Raw genomic sequence first — 16,612 nt, 5'->3', positions numbered from 1 at the left:
GTGTTGAGATTTATACACCATTCCCTAATAGACTCTGCTCTTCACTAAGAAACACCTGCATTATGGGTAAATAAAATATACTTATGCAAATAATTATAGTTTGGGCGCTGTATAGTTAAAGTTAATTATGAACACCTTATCGAGTATCTGTCTATTCTGAGGTTATGTAAATAATAAATTACTTAAATTGAAGTTAAATGTATTTTGTTGAAAAACAAAAAAAAAAACACTACAATTTGACAACTTCCTGAACAGAATCGTAGTAGCTACAGCAATTATGTTGGTCTCAACTTCTTTACGAACCAGTAACACATTAAACAAACAGAACTCATAATTGAGGGCATTCAAAATGTATGTTTGAGTACTGCTTTACAATCTCGTGTATGACTACTTTAAATACAATTAAAATATAAGTTGACTAGAGCAAAACAAATGACTCTAAACTTTATAGCCAAATTGGTTGCACTCGGTTCTAGCTCTGGCAGATAACATAATAAATAAGAGATTTTATTAAAATTATACAGGAACCACTGAGCGTTTCATAAGACAAAGCAAAAATTATCTTTAACAATGGTCTGTAAGGTTAATGAGTGCAGGCAAAACAAGTGTGATTCAGAATTGTTAGCATTCTCAGTAATGCTGCTACATTTAACTTGAATGCCTTAGCTACCAACACTAAAACTACTAAACTAAGTACTACACATGGAACACTTACTTAAATCCTAAGTCATAATACCTTGAGTTGAACATTGTAAGATCATAAAAGCCCTTGAAACATACAATGCTGCCAATCAAATAATTCTTGCAATATGAGGTACAGAGGCAGTCAATCTAAACACCTCCGTAGGGAAACTTGAATATATTCCAACGTATTTTTGGTCGTCGACAGTTCTCGGGATGCTGATCCTTCGTGTCTTGGTTTGGGCGTAGATCAGGCTCGTGCAATTCAGGAACATTTGCGATGTATTCTATTCCCAGACGAATAAGAGCACTCTTCTTATAGCTAGGAGCTAAATAATTGTACTTCCACCAATTTCATACACTTAACACATATCAGTTCAAGCAAATAGCGCCTCTTCATTTAACTTGCACTTATAACACAGTTCATGAAATATTAGTACTCCAAAGTACAATAACTTTTAAATGTTGCGTATTTCGTAGAAATATGAGTGCTTAGGAACAATATACAGTTTATATAAACTTCCTGCAGCTACTTACTGGAACGAAAGCAAAGTCCATGTTGAGACGTCTTGATATGGTACAATATTAAAAAAAATATCCACACAACTATAACACCAAAAGTTCAGCTTGCTATTTAACTCATAGCAGCAAATCATTTCAATCAATTAGCGGAAAAAAAAACACCAAAATTACACAAGACTATGAATTTTGTGTCTGTCACCTCAGAATAATTCCAAGATTCTCCTTCTAGAACGTTTTTAATCTTAAGTATGCACGAACAAAAAATGTAACTCGCCAACTTATTTCCATAGCACAAGCGAAAATAAAATGTTTTAAATTATATTGCTGTGAACTGCCCATGGATTACAAAAGTTTCTCAGTGCTAATGAAATAATTTAAGGCATAGCATAAAGTCAAAGAGTAATAATTACCATCGAAAATATAAAACAAATTAATGAGAATTTCTAATAAGGTTTTACCTTATAAGGCCAGGAGACAGTTGTCATCGGTACTGTATGAGGTAGGTGCCGGTAGGGGGCTTGAGATCAGATGTGGAGCGCGAAGAGGAGAGGCGAGAGGATGGCGCTCTGGGGGACGCTATTGGGGGACGCTATTGGGGGACGCCATTGGGGGACGCCATTGGAGATAGGGCGAGGATCGGAGAGAGCCCCTTCCACCCGAACCTGGAAGGTGCGGCTCTCCAGGAAGGAGCAGAGGAGGCGGATGAGATGCGGGGAGAGGCGCTGGGCTTGCGGAACGGAGTCGAAAGTGCGGGCAAGGTCAATGAGCACCATGCCCGTGTGTTGCCCCCTGGCGAATCCTTGGACCACTAGGTGCTCCACACGAGCGACGGCGTGGGTCGTGGAGTGGTGGGGTCGGAGGGGTTGGAGGGATGGTGGGAAAAGTACGGGCGTCCGTCAGGTTTGGTGCGAGCGGTCGGGGGTGCCGGTCTGGCCTCAGGCTGCTGTCGGGGTGGGTGGCGGTGCAGGTACGCCTGGATCACCCGGCAGTCCTCTGAAGTGGCGAAGTGCGCCTCGCCGCAGTTGACGCACTTCGGGGTGGTCGGGGTGAACTCCCGGACCGGTGGGGCCCGGCACACTTGAAGCAGCGACAGGCCTCTCGCAGCATGTGGAAGGGTGGTCAGCCTGCTGGACCAGTAACATTGCGGGACCCGCCCGCTGTCTTGGTAGCGCTCGACGGTGACCAACCAGCAGCTCAAGGAGCGTAGTGCGAGGATGGGAGCTGTATCCACCAGATGATGTGTGTTGACAAGCGGTAGCGGTGACACGGAGTGGAGTGACAGAGGCGACGGGTAGGTCAAGGTCGAGGAGGGCGGCGTGCACCTCATCGGGAGGTTTCAGGACGAGTTGGTCAGCCTTCTCGTCCTGTTGCAGGTGGGTGAAAGGTTGGTGGCCAAGCTGGGTGAGGTGGTTGAAGAGGAAGGTGTGGTCGACGGCATTGGAGGTGTAGAAGGAAGTGCAGCTGTTGACAGAGGTGATGGAGAGTTTGTCGGAGAGGAGCGATTGAAAAGACTGAGCAAGAGTGAAGGGGCTGGTGGTGATGGGGAGCAGTTAGGCGATGGGCAGCATGCGAGGAGGCTTGGGTGTGGCAGGTGCGTGGTCCAGGTGCAGCAGCTGAAGTCGATGGTCGTGGTGGCGGTAGATAAGCGTTGGTCGGGGGTGATCAGGGGGTAGGGCAGCGAGCAAAGTGGGAAATGCGGGAGGAGGTGGAAGGGGCCGGCGACGAGTCCCGGGACGAGACACCATCCTCGCCGGCAGAGTTGTGGTCGAGGGTGCTGAATCGGTTGCTGATGGTCATCGGGTCGTCAGCGCGCCGTATCCTCGACCTCTTGACCGATCGGCGGGGAAGCTAGTGTCCATCGGCATGTCCCGGGGGCTGCAGGCTCGTCGACGATTATCGGGGGGGGGGGGGGGGAGGGTGCTGAGATCGGTGAGGAGATGGGGTGCAAGGCAGAGGCGTAGAAGGTGCAGACTGTCGTGGTGGTGGTGGTCGTGGTGAAGGTATCAGCCATGGTGGTGTCTGGGATGAAGGTTGTGTCCGAGGCGAAGCCAGCGGGCACCATCTGGTGGTGCTTAGACTCGGACACGTTGGTACAGTGCTCCTGTGTGTAGATACCGGACCAGCTTTAGATTAGTGGGCGGCGAGCATCCATCAGCTTCAGCACTGCCCTAGTCGCCCGTCCGGTCTCATTGGCCACTAGGAGTCCTGATGTCCCTCAGGTGGCTGGGATTGTCCCTCAAAGTCAGAGTCCCCCAGGCGCGGGTCGTCCCCCCTGGTCATGCTGACAGGAAACTATCAAGTCAGAAGGCCTAGAGACACCTAGGAGGAACCATTCTTCTCGGCCACCTATTGGCAGCCCCAGGAAGCAGCAGCAGCAGTCGGAAGTCGGTAAAGATGGACGATGTTAGAGTGAATATGACAAGACTGATTCTAATTGGAAGTTTTAAAGTTGAAAAAAATGCTGAATCCCCCCATCAATGGCCAGGAGGGGGACCCTGTTGCTTGCTGCTGAGTAACACTAGATCCGGATTATGCTCAGCAGCAAGTCTTCGGCCAGAAACGACTGGTAGGGTATAAAACTTTTCGCTAAGAAAACTCGGGAATGACAGGAATCCCCTTATAAACTACCCAGACTCTTCCCAATGAGTATATTGAACGGAAACCAGAGCACAGTTGAAACTTTGCAGATCCCGACTATTTAGGAAAAATGGTGAAAATAGTGTGCGGTCGTGCGACCTGAAGCCGCGAATCGTCCGAAAAACGCCTCGTGGGACACGGCACTCGATATTTCGTGAAACCCTAAGTATGTTGCGAATGGAAAAAAATTCCCCTCTCGACTCTGCGGTGGTGCCCGCCTTTTTGCTGTGGCGAACGCGACGACCAGAGTGCCGCCACGCGGCAAATGGAGTAACCAAATGCACGTGCCAGTCGACCGTCGCCGTGGGTACGGAAACAAAGGAAACGAGGCTCGAGTTGAAATGGGCAATTGTAGGAAAAAATTGTAGTTGCAGTGTAGGTGTGTACTGTTATGTTGAGTGATGAACTGGTCCGGGAGTGTTATGTCTGGGAAAAGAGCTGTTTCGGAGGTACAAGTACATAACCTCAAAACACTGATGAGGTGGTCAGAGCTCCAAGTGAAATAGAATAGCATAACACTGTGCTGTATTCATCAAATGTTCCCCTCCACGGAAAACTTTTTTTTTTAATGGGGGACCTCCCCAGGGGGTCCAACCCACCAAAAATTAGATCTACTTTTTTCTAGTCTGCAAGTTATACAAGTTTATGGTGGGGAAAAGATGATACATATTTACAGAATACAGAGCATAATGATACATTACACATTACACTGCACTGGGCCCCTCCCAACAATTGAGTCCTTGGGGGCCAGTTATTTGTTGATGGTGATGTTAATTACATTGGTGGTGAGTAAGTGATGAGGTGGTTGTGTGGCCAGGCCCATTTGGCTCGGGACTGGTCTGAAGATCGGTGACTGGGTCTCATGGTCAGCGGTACATGTGGGGGTGGGCGGCGGTGTTGATGTTTTGTCCTGCAGTGCTGTCTTGTAGATGTGCGGACCATCGATGTTATCCACCAGTCCCTCCAGCACCGGTGGCTGCATCTTCGTCTGTGGCGTCGCCCAGGAGGAGGTGGGCAATGGTGAAGAGAGGGCGTCGGAGATGTGGAATTATGGGAGGTGGTTCTGCAAGAAGTCAGATGAGTGGGTTGAGGTTGGTGTAGCATTTGTGGATGAAATTTTGTGTGGTGTGGGACATGATGTGGTGGAAATGGGGGAGGCCGGTTTGATCAAGGAGGTATTGATGAAGGGTGGCACGTGGTAGACCTAGGATGAGGTGCGTGCCGAGGAAGAATGTGCGGGTGATCGGGCAGAGGTTGAAGAGGGAAAAGTGTGCCCAGGTCGGGCAGGCATAGGTGAGGTGTGAGATGATGCGGGAGCGGTAGACTGTGATGCGGTTGGGGAGTAAGGTGCCTGACGTGGGACGGAGGACGTGAGCCAGTTGCCCCATGACAGCGCGGGTTTTTGTTCGGATGGAGTTTAGGTGAGGTAGGAAGGTGAAGTCGGAGTCGAGGTTTACCCCGAGGTAGCGAGTGGTGGGGGTCCAGGGGATGATGTGATTGCGGATTCTGGGTGGGTGGTCGCGATTTGGGTGGTATCGGGAGAAGAGGATGGAGGAGGTTTTGGTGGGGTTAGGTCGATGCTGTGCACGAGGAATTGGGTCTGGAGGGAGTTTAGGCCACGGCTCAGACGGTCACCAAGCATCTGCTCTGAGACAGGAGGCCAGTATGCAGGTGTCGTCTGCATACTGGAATGGTAGTGTTGGTGGCTTTCAGTCGCCTGTGGAGGAGGAAGGGCCTGTAAGGCGCTTTGTCTCCTTTAGGGCTTTGCACTCCGCTGTCAACCGACGGCACCAGCCCTGCAGGAGGATGTAGATTCTCCTGCCAATCGGGAATCTGGTGGCCTGCCAGTGTACGCGGAAGCGGTTCCTCAGGGACATGTCCTCTCGTATGTGTGGGGGAAGGGGTCGATGCTTGATCGCGGTGAGGGGGTGGGTCATGGGGATGTGGGAGTGGGCAGCTGCCGATATGGCCTGGGTAAGTGTGGTGGTGTGGGTGTCAATGTCGCAGGGAAGTTAAAGGAGACTATTAGTTCGAGGGAGTGGGAGAGGGTGGTGCGAAAGGGTCGCCAGTCAGCCTTTGGGAAGTCGAATCGAGGGTGGTGGGGGTGAGTGTGGGGGAGGTAGTGTAGAGAGCCAATGACTGGGATGTGGTCTGAGGTGCCGGAGGTGATGGTGCGGAGATCGGTGATGACGGGGAGGTGTGATGAGAGGGCGAAGTCTATGATGCTTGGGTGTGGAGGGAGAGTTGGGAGGTCCAGAGGAGTTGACGGAGGGAGCTGCCGGAGGGAGCTGCCCAGCCGGTAGGCGGTGACGCAGCCCCAGAAGGGATAGGTGGCATTGAAGTTCCCAGACAGCACAATGTGGGCGTCGAGCCGACCGAGGGCAACCACATCGGCGGTGGGGAAAGGGTGTTGTGGGGGGAGGTAGAGGGAGACAAGGGTGAGGGCATAGGGGCCACCGTGTAGTCTCACGGCGACCGCCTCAGTCGCAGGGGAGGTGTGGATGTGTCGGCGGTGGTGAGAAATGCGGAAGTGGAGCAGGAGTGCAACTCCATCGCCCCTCCCGTCACGGTTGGAGCGGTGTACCCTGGTATGTGGAGCTGGTCTGTGGAGCTGGTCTGTGGGGATGATCCAGGTTTCGGAGAGGAACACCACATATGGGGAGTGGGTTTGAATTAGGAAGAGGTCAGGCAGCTTGGGAAGGAGGGAGGAGTTCCAGGTGATGAATTTTAGGGGAGGGTGTAAAGTCATCAAAGAGGGACAGGACAGCTTGAATAATGACTTCAATTTTGGCAGCTGGGTTGCGGGCATGGAAGAGGGCTGTCATGGTGCGGCGGATGATGGGTAGGTAGGTGCGCAAAAGGTTGAGGATGTCTTGGACGGTATCGACGAGGGAGGTGGTGTCAGGGTCGGTGGTGGGTGGTGAGTAGGATGTGGTGTATGTGGGGCATTGTATGTCGTGTTGGGTTTTTGGCCCTGGGTTGGGTGGTGGGGAGTGGTCTTGCCCACTTGTTGCCCTTCATGGAGGGAAAGTTGCGCTGGGAGGTGGTGTCTGGTGGCAGAGCAGTGGTGGTTGGAGGGGTGGTGGTTGGAGGGGTGGTGTTGGGTGTGAATGGGGGGTGGCGGCGTTGGAATGCAATGAGATTGGGGCATTCAAGGGAGGTGGCGATGTGGGGGTCGCCACAGAGGCAGCACTTCCTCGCTTTGGGGCCGGTGGTGCAGTCGCGCATTCGATGCTCCCCCGTGCAATTGAAGCACCGGAGGGCACGGTCGCATCTGACGGAGTTGTGGCCGGGCTTCTGGCAGCGGGACTCTGCCGGACCCGCGGTACTGCTTGGCCTTCACGACCCAGCCACCAAGGTTGCGGATGGTGAGGAGCTGATTGGCCTCTCCCTGGTGGTTGGTGGCAACCAGGAAGGGCTTGGTGTCGGCATCAGTGGCATTCGCAGAGGGGGTACAGACGATACGGGATACCCGTCGTCTTGCAGCTGTTGGAGTAGTCCGTCAGGGGTGGTTGAGAGGGGTAGTCTTTTTATGACCGCTCTGTCTTGTCGTTCGTCGGGGCGGAGGGAGGTGAATGGTTGGTAGCCTGCTGCAGCGTGTTTCTTGTACTGGAAGTCGTGGTCTCGTGGGTTTGTCGTGCAGAACGAGGTTCTGTCTTGGATGGTGGAAATGGTGAGGGGGCTGGTCAGTTCATTTTGCAGCTTGGCTGCAGTCAGGAAGGGTTTTCTGGTGGTGGAAACAATGCAGGAAATGGGAGGCATTTTGGGGGTGGTCTATAGGGGGGGGGAGGTGGGTTTCAGTGGGAGCTCGGGAGGTGGATGGTTGTTGGTCTATGGGTAGGGGGGTCCATTCGGTCTTTAGTTTAGGTGTTGGTTTCGTCGGTGGCGGGATGGCATCGTCGCCCATGTCGTCCAGGCTGAGGTTGGAGGCGAACCTGTTGCTGGTGGGGAGTGACATGTCATGCGGTGGAGTTGGTTTGGCGCCGTTTGTTGGTCTTCTTCGGGATCCTGAACCCCGTCGTGGCCATGTCGATGTGGTTTGAGGAAGCAGGGGGTTGTGGCGATTGGGGTAGGTCCATCAGGGCAGGAATTTGTTGTTGCTGTTGTTGCTGTTGTTGCTGGAGTTGGGGTTGTTTTAGTTCCTGTTGTCGAAATTCTTGTTGTATTTGCATTTGCTGTTGGAGCAGTTGGTATTGTAGTTCTTATTTTTGGTGTTGGAGTTCATTGTGTTCATGTATTTGTTGTTCCAGTTGTTGTGATGTTTCTGTTGTTGTGATGTTTCTGTTCGGAATGGTGCTCACAATACTTACTATAGGTTGCTACTGACTGTGGTGGTCGTGTATGTGGTTGTAGTGAGAGAGAGGTAGGCAGGATATCGGAATGAGACCATCCAGTCGGCAAAGTTCCGACACCTTAAAACATGCCGTATGTGGTTCCAGGGAAGCCTCTGTGGGCGTCACTGGGCGAGAGGAAGTGTCACAGGTCGATTGAGGAACAGTGACATGAACATTGTTCATTTCAGAGCTGATTTTTTTGACGAGTGTATGTCTTTTTTAAAGGAGAGGCTGCCTGGTGCAAAAATGTTCTTGCTCTATGCGCACGGAGAAGAGCAGGTATCTCGCCCCAGTGCAGCTGTGCGCTCGCCGCGCACCTATCGTGACGCCACTGAACTTAGTTGTTTTTAACGACTTTTTTCGAGACTAAATTTAAATAACCACATGACGAAGCACTGCGAAAATTTGGAGGACACAACTTAAGATTAAATTGACCGTACAGAGGCAGTAGTTGATTAATAAAATAAGTTTAAGAAAAATAAAAAGTTCGTAACTGTTATTATTAATTGAATTTACTGGAACCCTACAAAGAAAAGCAACAACAAGGGAATATTTAAACATTAATTTAATTATAAGGAAAGAAAGAATTCAGTACTCTCTCACAATAGTTTGCAGCTGAAGTCACGAAAATTGTATTTATTTAATTGGAAAAAAAATGGCTGCTAGTCGCAGCAGAGCATACCTGCACGAGCGGAATGGCTGCCGCGACAGTTGGCCGCACTGGTGCACACAAAACTACGCCATTGTGGTTTTGTTAATACAAGCGAAGATAAGCATTTTTAAAAAGCAGAATCTGTTCAAATTAATGTATAGAAAAACTCACATTCATTTGTGCAGGTGTAGAGGCGGCTGTAGTATCACTGGGCACTCGGCACACAAATCACACCGAATGGCATCCGAATTATGCTATTTTTAATGATTCGCGCATGAGCGAGAAAACACCCTAGATCTTAAGTTTTTTTTTTTTATTCCAAAAGTGGGGCCCCTAGGGGCCCACACACAAAAACATTTTATTACAATAAGACATACATAAGCTCAAGACTAAACACTGTACAAACATAAACACGATGAAGATGATGAGGCTGGACCCCGCCAACATGGAGGTTCCTGAAGGCCCGGCTACTTGTTGGGTGGAGGAGGGGGTGTAGGACTGCTGGGGGTGATGAAGGCTGGAAGACAGGTGCCGCGCAGCTGATGAAGGCTGGAAGACAGGTGCCGCGTAGCTGATGTGGGCTGCACGCAGAGACGGTGATGCAGATGACGATGAGAGGCAGGTGGATTAAAGATGAAGGCGAACTGTGGTGGCGGGTCTGCGGTGGTTACCGGTGGACGTGGTGGTCGACGTCGTCACCTGCCGGGCCCACCAGCCGCCGGGATGTCGTCACCTGCCGGGCCCACCAGCCGCCGGGACGTCGTCAGCGTCGTTGTCAGAGTCGTTCCGTAAGTGGTCTGTCGAGAAGAGAGGTTGTCGTGGGTCAGGCGCAGGAGCCAGCGGCTCTGCAAGTTGAAGGATGAGGGGATTGTCGCTGCGTCGGCATCGGCGTAAGAAGTATGTCATGGAGCAAAGGAGAGGGTGAAGGTGGGGATTGGCGCGGAGGAGTCTGAGGAGGAGACGAATCCCCAGGAAGTAGGTACAGGTGATGGGGCGAAGATTGAAATGGGATGAATGAACCCAGACGGGGCAGACGTAAGTGAAGCGTGGGATGACGTACGAATGAAATGCGGGGATGCGAACTGGGAGGGGGGTGCCGAATGATGGCCGTAGTACGGGAACCAGCTGCGTCAAGCCTGCCCTGGTATGTGACTTGATGGAAGTTAGGTGCGGGATGAAGGTGAAGGTACTATCTAGGGTCACCCCCAGATAGCGGACCTCAGGCGACCAGGGAATGGCAGTGCTGGAAACACGAGGGGGGTGGTTGTGGCGTGGGTGGATGCAGGAGAAAAGGATGGATTGAGTCATTGAGCAGTTGAGCGCGATGCCGTGTGCGAGGAACTGTGTGGTGAGTGAAGTGAGTCTGCGGCTCAGGCGGTCGCCGACCATCCGCTCGTTGACGGAGGGGTGACAGGATGGCGCCCTGGGGGACGCCGGCCATGATGGGGCGGTGGTCGGAGAGCTCGCCCTCCACCCGCACCCGGAAGGTATGACCCCCCCAGGAACGAGCAGAGGAGGCGCACGAGGTGAGGGGGAAAGTCGGTGGCAGAGAGGCGGTGAACGAGCTGTGAGTGGGGTACAGATTCAAATGCTCGGGCGAGGTCGAGGAGCACCATGCCCGTGTGCCCGTGTGTTGGTGCCTGGCGAATCCTTGGACTGCCAGTACCTCCACTAGGTCGATGGCGTGGGAGGTGGAGTGGCGTTTCCGGAAACCGAACTGGTAGTGGGGGAGAAGGTTCAGGTGTTAGACGTGGAGAAGGCGCTTGTGGACGGTCCTCTCTGCGACCTTGGAAAGGATAGGGAGCAGAGAGATGGGACGGTAGAACGATGGGAGGGACGGGGCTTCCCGGTTTGGGGATGGGGAGACGAAGGCCACTTTCCAAGGGGTGGGGAAGTGACAGAGAAGGAAAATCGCAATCACGATGCGGGTGAGGAAAACCGTGGCCTTCCGAGGAAGGGCACGGAGGACGGGCGAAGGCAAGGAGTCTGAACTGGTTGCAGAAGGGGGCTTGAGGCGGAGGAGCGCCCAAACCTCCGACGGGGGTGGCGAGAGGGAACGGCGGGATGTCGGGCAGTGGGGGGAGGGTGACGTGTTGGAACAGGGGAGAAGGGCTGTCCCCATCGTCCGAAGACTCGGTGGAGAGGGTGGAGGGGTTGGCGGAGGCGAGCGTGGTCCCGAGGTAGGCGGCGACCGCTTCGGATCTCTCCGATGCCGTCTCCGCCACCCCGGCCGGTTGGGTGAAGGGAGGAATCGAGGTGGGGACCGATCGGAGGCGCCGGACATAGATCCAGAGGGAGCCGGAAGCAGAGGCAAGGGAGCCGAGACGCTGGGTCTCCACGCAGCAGGAGGAACACTATCCCTGTCGGCAGGGACCGGTTGGCTTGCCAGAGGCCGCGGAAGCGGTTCCGCAGGGCCACAGCATCGCGCAGGTAGGGGGGAAGGTAGTGATGCGTGGACTTGGGGTGGCCAGGGGGATGTGGGCGTAGGCGGCCGCAGAGATGGCCTGGGTGAGGGTGATGACGTTGGCGTCGAGGAGGTCGGGAGTGTCTAAGGGGAGGGTGCGGTCGAGAGGAAGAGAGGGTGTCCTGGAAACCATCCCAGTCGGCATTCCGGAAGTCGAAGCGGGGCAGGTGGGGGTAGAAGTGGAGGGAGCCGAGGACGGGCAGATGATCCGAGGCCCCGGCGGTGATCGTTGATTGGCCAGTGATGATGGGGAGTGGGGTGGACAGGGTGAGGTCGATGATACTGGGGTGACGGTTATGTTGAGCGGGGAAGAAGGTGGGAGTGGTTTGTACGCCGGAGGAGTTGACGGAAGAAGCTGCCTCGGTGGTTGGCAGCAACGCAGCCCCAGTGGGGATGGGTGGCGTTAAAGTTCCCGGCCAGCACGATGTGGGCGTCGAGCCGACCGAGGGCGATAACGGTGGCGGTGGGGAAGGCGAATTGGGGCGGGAGGTACACTGAAACCAGAATCAGGGAGTAGGGCTGACCATACAGGTGCACGGCCATAGCCTCAGCCGACGTGGGAATGTGTCGGTCCAGGAGTGCCACCTAACCCCCCGACCATCATGGTCGGAGCGGTGGACGGCATACCCCGGGACACGGAGGGGAACGGCGAGGGTCAGCCAGGTCTCTGACAGGAACACGACATCGGGTGAGTGCTCGCTGACGAGGTGAAGGAAGTCGAGCTTGGGGAGCAAGGAGAAGGCGTTCCAGAATAGGATCTTAAGGGGTGGCGGGGATCCATTGAAAAGACCCAAAAGCTCTTGGATGAGCACTTCGAACCTCTCTGAAGGGGTCCTGGCATGGGACAGGGCGGTTAGGGTGCGGCGAATGAGTGGGAAGTACTGCCGGAACAGCTGGATGAGGTCGCGTATGATTGAGGTGAACGTGTCTCGTGAGATGAGGGGTCCGGAGGGGCGGATGAAGATGGTCCGTCTCGGGAGGGAAACAGGGTGGTGGCTGTGGAACCGCGCCGGTTCCAGGCGTTGGATTGGACGGGCGGTAAGGTACGAGCGTCGGTCAAGTTCAGAGCGAGTGGTCGTGGTGCCGGCATGGCCCCAGGCTGTGGGTGGGGTGGGGGTGGCGGCACAGGTAGGCATGTTTCACCCGGCAGTCCTCGGAGGTGGCGAATTCCGCCTCTCCGCAGTTGACGCACTTCGGGGTCGTCGAGGTGCACTCCTGGGACCTCTGGGGCCCGGCACACTTGAAACAAGCGACCGGCCTCTCGCAGCGTGTGGATGAGTGGCCGGCCTGCTGGCACCGGTAGCACTGCGGGACCCGCCCGCTGCCTCTGTAGCGCTCGACAGCGACCACCAAGCAGCCCAGGGAGCGCAGTGCTAGGATGGGAGCTGCCTCCCCCAGGTGGTGGGTGTTTACAGGGAATGGACGAGTGGTGGCGGTGTCGGAGACGCGGAGCAGAGTGACGGAGGCGACGGGGAGGTCGAGATCGAGGAAGGCGGCGTGCACCTCCTCAGGGGTGGTGGAGAGCGGAAGACGCTTCAGGACCAATCGGTCAGCCTTCTCGTCCTGTTGCAGGTGGGTGAACTGTTGATGGGCCAAGTTGGGTGAGGTGATTGAAGATGAAGGTGTGGTCGGCGGCGTTGGTGGTGTAAAATGAGGTGCGGCCGTCGACAGAGGTGATTGAGAGTTTGCCGGAGAGGAGTGACTGGAATGATTGAGCGAGAGCGAAGGGGCTGGTGGTGATGGGGAGCCGGCAGCCGATGGGGAGCCGGCAGCTGATGGGCGGCATGTGGGGAGGCTTTGACGTGGCTGGAGCGGGGGTGGCAGCAGGCTGGGTGGGAGGCCGGGTGCGGGGTCCAGGTGCAGCAGTGGAGGTTGAAGGTCGTGGTGATGGTTGATGAGAAATGGTGGTTGTGGATGGTCTGGGGGTGGGGCGGTGTGTGATGTGGGAGATGCGTGATGAGGTGGAAAGAGCTGGCGACGAGCCCTGGGACGAGACACCATCCTCGCCGGCGGAGTCGAGGTCGAGGGCGCCGAACCGGTTGCTGATGGTCGTCGTGTCCTCGGCACGCCCCATCCTCGGCCGCTTGACTGATCGGCGAGGAAGGCGGAAGCCAGTGTCCATCGGCACGTCCCAGGGGTGCCGCAGGTTCGACTGCGATGATCTGTAGTGAGGGGGAGGGTGCAGAGATTGGTAATGAGATGGGGTGCAGGGCAGTGGCGGAGAAGATGCAGACTGTCATGGTGGTCGTCGTGGTGGTTGTCGTGGTGAAGGTGGCTGCCATGGTGATGTCCGGGATAAAGGTGGTGTCCGAGCAGAAGCCAGGGGGCACCATCTGGTGCTGATTCGACTCCGACACCTTGCTGCAGCGCTCCTGGGTGCGGATCCTGGACCTGCTGAGGGTGGGGAGCGGCATGCATCCATCAGCTCCAGCACTGCCCGAGTCGCCCTTCCGGTCTCGATGGCAACCAGGCCTGGTGTAGTCCCTCAGTGGTGGTTGGGGTCGTCCTTCAAATTCTGAGTCCCCCAGGGGCAGGTCCTCCACGGACCCCCCCCCCCCCCCCCCCCCGGCCATGCTGACAGGAAACAATCAAGTCAACAGGCCAAGAGACACCTGGGAGGATCAACTCTTCTCGGCCACCTGTTGGCAGCCCCAGGTAGCAGCAGCAGCAGCGGTCAGCAGTCAGTACAAGATGGAAAGCGATGGAGTGAATACAACAGGAATGAGTCTGATTTAAAGTATGAAAAATTAAATAAAATATTAAAAATGAAACCTGAGGGTTGAAGTTAGATTCTGCAGAGTCCCCCCGTCAATGCCCAGGGGGGGACCCTGTTGCTTGCTGCTGAGTATCACCAGATCCGGATTTACACCCAGCAGAAAGTCTTCGCCCAGAAACGACTGGTCGGTTCTAAAACTTCGCGAAGAAAACTCGGTATTAGCTTGGAAATCACTTGCAAATCGCTTGGACTCTTCCCGACAAGCGATTTGAAGGGAAACCAGAGAACAGTTGAAACTTTGCAGATCCCGACTATTTAGGAAAAATGTGCGGAACACCACTAATGGTGAAAATAGTGTGTGGTCATGCGGCCTGAAGCCGCGAATCGTCCGAAAAACGCCATGTGGGACACGGCATTCAATATTTCGTGAAACCCTAAGTATGTTTGAATGGAAAAAAATTCCCTCTCGACTCTGCGGTGGTGCCCGTCTTTTTGCTGTGGCGAACGCGACGACCCGAGTGCCGCCACGCGGCAAATAGGGTAACCAAATGCACATGCCGGTCGACCGTCGCCGTGGGTACGGAAACAAAGAAACGAGGTGCGAGTTGAAATGGACAATTGTAGGAAAAATTGTATTTGCATTGTTGGTGTGTACTGTTATGTGAGTGATGAACTGGTCCGGGAGTGTTGTCTGGGAAAAGAGCTGTTTCGGAGGTAGAAGTACATAATCTCTAAACACATTGATGAGGTGGTCTGAGCTCCAAGTGAAATAGAATAGCAAAACACTGTGCAGCATTCTTACCTGGCGTAGGGGGTACCCCCAGGTTAAGGCTCTTTCCTTGCACTTCGGTTGAGCTGACTTCTGCGATTACCCCAAATATGGGTAACTCGGGCGCGTAATTTTTGGTAGTTGGGACTGCGTTCGCGCTGTCCCGGTGAAAAAATTTAAACTAAGTAGTTGTGAAGTACTGTTAGTAATTATGTACAGTGAAGTGTGATTTTTTTTCATCTGTGCATGGTATGTAATGCATTCACAGGTCCCAAGTTTACAGTGCCTTGGCGAACAACCCCCCGGCTTGAATGAGTGGAATCAAGGTATGTAATTGTACATTGTAATAGTTAAAAAAAATTTTGTTCCCATGAATGATACTTGTCCAATTCTCTTTAATAGATTTCCCTCCCCTCCTCACCCCCGGGCCCAGTGGTTTAACGGTAACCAGCCCAGTGTGTAAACACTGGGCACAACAAAAAATTGTTTAAAGACTCATCAAATGTACCCTTCCACTGCAATTTTTAGTTTTTTTTTTAAATGGGGTACCCCCCCCCCCAGGTGGTCTGTCCTGCCAAAGATTCACTGTAAATTTATTTCCAGTCAACAAGGGTACATTTACATGAAGGGGGAACAACTGTTAGATATTTACAAGAAAAAACAACTAAATGTTTATAATACACTACAAGGCCTTACAGGGAAGATGACACAGGATTGGGGGGGAAGGGAGTCGGAACCAAGAGCAGAACGAGATTTGAGACACTGCAAGATCCCATAAGTGCGATTGTTTCTCTAACATGTCTGAGAGGTGCGGGGGTGGCTCAGCTACCCCACCCACGGGCCCCCTAAGGGCCCAAAGAAGAGAATGCATATATGAATGGCAATATTGTGCACACTCAAACAGTTAAAAAGAAGCAGAAAATAAAACATGTTTAGCAATTAATTATTAACAGATCGATGAATAAATGAAATAAATATTTTTTAAAGTCAATGATCAATAATAAATAATATTGTTACCCAATTATGCAATAATCTCGAGATAGTCCTGAATTTTTGAGTAAAAAAGTATTAAGATCATATTTATTTAGTACAGTAGAGCCCCGATTATCCGAGCTAATGTGGACCAGAGGACCCTCGGATAACCAGAAACTCGGATAACACGGGCAGACAGAGCGGCGAACGAGAGAGTCCCGTGCCGCCATTGAAATCAATGATAGCGTGTGCGTTTTGGGCCGCTGGTCTGTGTTACGGGCGTTACAAAGACATTTTGGGGTTGATACAGTAATAAATAAAGACGTAAAATTGAATTACAGTAACATATTAAGTTCCCTTTATTATGAAACCCACTAAAAATACAGTTTTAGTTAATAAAATCCAGCCTATAAATATAAAACAAGGTCAATGGTAAATATGAAAATATACACTTAAGAATAACACACTTAATAACAGTATTAAAAACAGTTTTGTACTGGTACTGTACAGTACTTTATCAATAAAAATTTAACTTTAAAACTAAGCCTACTTCTTGAAAAAGTTCATCAGAGTTTTCTGCTTTACTGAACTGGCCCGCTTCTTTGCAGCTGTTTCTTGAAGTCGACGAAGCAGCAGAAGATCCGTCGAAGTTGTTTCTGCCTGTTGCTCCAAATGTCATCTGTGACTTCATATTGTTCGTCCGCATTAATCCATTCTTCTACGTCGTCTGTAGTAATAGCCTTGTCAGATGGGATTCTTTGCACCAGGCTTACGATAGTCATTAGCATTTTCATTTTCCGAGGTTGCGGCTTCTTGAACATCAACATTATACAGCTTTCTCCAGGATCTTTCAAGGGTAGAGCTT

The 16,612-nt window shown here is 52.7% G+C and overlaps 1 pseudogene; it reads left to right on the top strand.

Annotated features, from left to right (window-relative positions):
- Positions 1-14,800: 14,800 nt before the first annotated feature.
- LOC134537129 (U1 spliceosomal RNA) lies at positions 14,801-14,943 on the top strand (annotated as a pseudogene).
- The last annotated feature ends 1,669 nt before the right edge of the window (positions 14,944-16,612 follow it).

The sequence above is a fragment of the Bacillus rossius genome, chromosome 11 (assembly GCF_032445375.1).
Source record: "Bacillus rossius redtenbacheri isolate Brsri chromosome 11, Brsri_v3, whole genome shotgun sequence".
Lineage (NCBI taxonomy): Eukaryota > Metazoa > Arthropoda > Insecta > Phasmatodea > Bacillidae > Bacillus > Bacillus rossius.
The sequence above is the reverse complement of the archived record's forward strand: the minus strand, read 5'-3'. Positions and strand labels throughout refer to the sequence as shown.